The sequence below is a fragment of the Paramisgurnus dabryanus genome, chromosome 4 (assembly GCF_030506205.2).
Source record: "Paramisgurnus dabryanus chromosome 4, PD_genome_1.1, whole genome shotgun sequence".
Classification (NCBI taxonomy): Eukaryota; Metazoa; Chordata; class Actinopteri; order Cypriniformes; family Cobitidae; genus Paramisgurnus; species Paramisgurnus dabryanus.
This window is the reverse complement of record NC_133340.1, coordinates 39356247-39360632: the sequence shown is the minus strand read 5'-3', so window position 1 is coordinate 39360632 and position 4386 is coordinate 39356247. Positions and strand designations below refer to the sequence as shown.

Sequence of the window (4386 nt, the reverse complement as noted above, 5' to 3'; positions counted from 1 at the left end):
TCACAAAATGCCTTCCAGGAAATTTTTCTTCTAAGACTATATAAACAGATCAGCCACATCTCACGCTACATTAAAACAACAACTTAAATCTCATCTTTTCCAAATATACTTGACAAATTACTACTGACTGTAGACACCTCTTCTATCTAAAAAAAACTTTAACTAACTCTCTTTCTCTCTCAACAATAAATCGTCTGCTAAATGCCTAAATGTAAATGTAAATATGAACATATAAATATATCCATTGAAATACCCTCTGCTTTTAAACAAACAAAGAAAATTAGAAAAAAAAGTAATCCGTACCTCCATTGGTTCTCTTTTTAAAGAAAAATATGGGTGGGTTTCTTCAAAAATACAAAATTTTGAGCAAAAAGATGAAATAATTGCATTTATGTAAAGGAATATTATCCAAAACTAATATCAAAACACACTAATGTTATTAAAGTAGTTTGTGCTTTAGTTTTTTTTTAAAATTGGGCATGAGCACCATCTAGTTGATAATAGCGGAATAACAGATTACCGTAAAAACTCATCAGGAAAGCTTCACTTGCAGAGAAACTAACTCGTCGATGGCAGAGAAAGAGTTAAAGATATCAATGTTATATTTTCACAGAATGTTCTTTACATTATGTAGGATGATTTTATGTAGAAAAATCAAAAAACAAAACAACGTAGTGACAAAAAGCGCTCGTAAGAACAGTTTGTCCATTTAGGGATACACTGTAAAAAGTCATTCTGCAGGCTTGTAGATTTTATGAAATTGAATATGTAAACTTTATTTAATAAAATTAATTTCATGTAGTTTGTTATTTTTTTTGTGTTAAAATTCTTTAAAAATGACTGGAATAAAAACAACTTATTGTTTTTGTGAAGGATTTAGCTATTCTTATTGTGTATCTGCGCATGTAGCGAATACTGAATAAATCCAACGTAATATTAATCAGCTGTTTTAAATCAAAAACCATTCCGGGTTGTATTGCAGGTCGTGAGCGCTGAGCAGACGGATTTAGGAAATATTTCTGTTATTGTGCCAAAATTCAAAGTTTTGAAAGCATTTCAGTCGAGAATGTATGTTTTTAAAACAAGAATCTGCAGTAGGTTCATAAAGATATCGCCTATTTAAACATTTCCTTCGAGTTTTGTGGCGATGGGAGCTCCAGATAATCAGCGGGAGCTCCGTGCGTAAATATACCGGACAACGTCGCCTCACCTCGGCCAGTGTCGCTGAAAATCTCCGCTGGCTGTGACGTCAATGTAGTGTTTAAACTGTGGATAAAATTCATTTCGGGTAAATTTAACGGGCAATCTTTAGTCTTATAAGTCTATAAGCAGGGTTTCTTTGTATAATTTGTTTGTAATTTGTAAATATTAATTACAATAAGGATTAATATGAACTGGGTTTGGACGTAACTTCAGCTTTAGGACCCAGGAGGTCGCATATCTAGGATGCATTCGTCGATTCGCATGCTGCGATTGGTGGTCCAGATTCAACTCATTTTGAGTGACAGAAAAACTGACCAATCATACTGTTCCTCTGAATGGGTGGGTTCTCTTATCACTAACTCTCATAGATATGTATCATGTATGTATCTATTATGACAAATTCTGCTCGCTCTCTCGCTTGGTTCGTATTATAAAAATAAATGTGACTTTACTGCGGTCTTTTTCGGTTTATTTAGTTTTGTGTTAATTATATCCACAAAGTATTCGAATAAATTGGTAATGTAAAACTATTCTTCGCTGTAAATTAATTGTGTGCTCAATTGCGACGCCCTGTGTTGAATTTTCCCGCGAGTACAGTATCATTACTGAGGGGAAATATAACATTATTCATTTAATTCCACAAAAGGTGAGTAAGATATTAAATGTATAAGTTGTCTTTTTAAAATGTTTAAGCTTTCTACATAATGTAAATTGAACATTCACTATTAATTTCGCGACCTATTATCTAAATTGTGTGTTCATGAAGGCCTGTAACGTACTGCAGCTTCCTGCAGGCAACGTGAAACATTGCTGAGGCAGAACTTTATTCACAACAAAAGGTGAGGAATATTATTAAATAAATATATTGTACATATTATATTGTGTATATTAGTGTATGTGTGTGTATATACACATGTGAGTAACTTGGTTAACAAATAAATATGTGACTGTCGTGTGTCAGAAAAAAATGTAGGGAAAAGATTTGCCCTAATTATAAATATAGATTATATATCTTTTCAAACATTTTTTGATATTATTTGTGATTCCAATGAGAATTTTTTTTATCAGTTTTCAATATTATTGCACATTTCAAACATACCTAATAAGCCACAAACTCAGATGAACTCCATTGCACATATCTTCCAGTTTTCTTTAAAACATTTTAATATACAAGTTTAATGTGTGGATTATTTCAATATTCAAGCTGTATACATTTATAAAGGTTTTAAGACATATTTGCTGTTTAATGTTGCAGGATAAAGATGAAGAGGCGGGACTTGAGCAGCTTGTGATGGCTGTAATTGTAAAGAATGGATCTTCTAGGAGTGGAAGCCCAAAAGATGCTGGAATTGTTATTGAGGCCTTAAAGGTGTTCACAGGGCATGCTTTATCCTTGGATCTATGCATTGAATCTCCAGTATCCCAGGCATCTTTTCAGGTGTTTCAGAAACTTTTCTTGGAGCTGGATTCTTCAAAGTTTATAAACTGATTACAGTACAGTAAGTCTAAACTGCTGTCTGATGTTCTGGTTGTTAATCAATGTAACAGAACACAAACATGGAACATTTCGTCGGGAAATGTGGACGGTTTTCTTTAAAGACTGTAAAATACTTTTTGAAGTTTACACTGTTACAAATACATCATTAAAATGAGATGCTTTCCTGTTCTTTTGACTGCAATAAAATAAGAATTGATTCATCTTTGTCTGTCATTCTGAAATCAGATATAATACTCATTACTAATAAAAATATTAATGGATGATGTTAAATTAAAATAGTATAATTGAATAGAATTTATTGTATAGTGCTAGGTCTTTGTCCTGTATACCCAATATTTTGTTTAAATTTAAATTAATTTCTAATTGCAAATTGCAGATTACCTTTTTGAATGGGTTAGTATTAAAGAGTTTATGGAGTGATTCTAACACAATTTTTATTTATTGAATTTAATTAATGATATTGCTTGTAATCTGTTGCCACATTTTTATTGAGTAGATATCACATAATATTTTTTATTGTATAGTGCAAGATCTTTGTCTAGTATACCCAATATTTTTGTTTAAATTTTAATAAAAATTTTAATTGCAAATTGCAGTTTGGCTTTTTGAATATGTAAATATTAAGGAGTTTATAGAGTAAATCTAAATCAATTTTGATTTGTTGAATGTAATTAATGATATTGCTTGTAATCTGTTGCCACAATTTTATTGAGTAGATGGGGCATATTATTTTTTACAGTGTACTGTGGAAACACGACTGCGACTTCCGTATAAGGGGATCCATGATGTATGCTCAATCTACGGTAATAAAAACAATACAGTTCCTTATGTAAGGTCTCCACACCAAACGACTCATTTTCTGAGAGCAGAAAAGTCCCCAACGTCATTCATGTCTTTTTATTGTCCAATCGAATGAGGGGAGAGGCGGGTCTTCTGTGGTGGTGACGGAAGTTTACAGTTGTTTGGAACAACCGGACTCCACTCACTCACTCTCTCCTGCGTGTTTGTGCACTTCTCACGCTTGATCAAGGTCAGCTAATATGACAGTTAACAGCAAAAGAGCACTCACGCTTTAATATTTTATTGACAGAACAGCTGCATTGGTGGTTGCCTAGCAATATAAAAACCATGGCAGCACTGCGGGTGTTTCAAAGTGTTTAAAACACATTTAGTGTGATTGGCCCCTAAAAAGGATGTGTTAATTTTTTTGTTATGCTTTTAAAACATTATGTGTAATTTTAACACATTATGTGTCATTTTCTGTTGATTTTGTGTTAAAATACAACACAACACACACTGTAAAAAATACTTTGCTGCCTTAAAATTATTTGTTGAATCAACTAAGATTTACAAGTCATTTCAACTTACTATTATTTATGTTGACTAGAGATGAGTTGTTATAACTACAGGTGAGTTGTTATAACTTATAAAATTAAGTTGACTTTTCTCAACTATATTTTATAAGTTGTGACAACTCATCTCTGTTGAAATGACTTGTAACCCCAAGCGACAATGGTAAGAAAATAGGAAAAAACAAAGTAAAAACAATACAGAAAATGCCACAAAAAAGAAAGTCGTGCCACGGACACGAAAAACTATTTATAGAAATTCGTGCTGAGTGACACGAAAAAGACATTCGTGCTCAAGGCACAAAAAAGCTTAATTTTGTACCATGAACAAGAATA

General features: G+C 32.3%; 1 long non-coding RNA gene across 1 annotated transcript; it reads left to right on the top strand.

Moving 5' to 3' along the window:
- Positions 1–1180: 1180 nt before the first annotated feature.
- On the top strand, positions 1181–2901 carry LOC135769276 (uncharacterized). Its single transcript, XR_010542400.2, has 2 exons — positions 1181–2042; positions 2459–2901. It is a non-coding gene; the product is annotated as an uncharacterized lncRNA (long non-coding RNA).
- The last annotated feature ends 1485 nt before the right edge of the window (positions 2902–4386 follow it).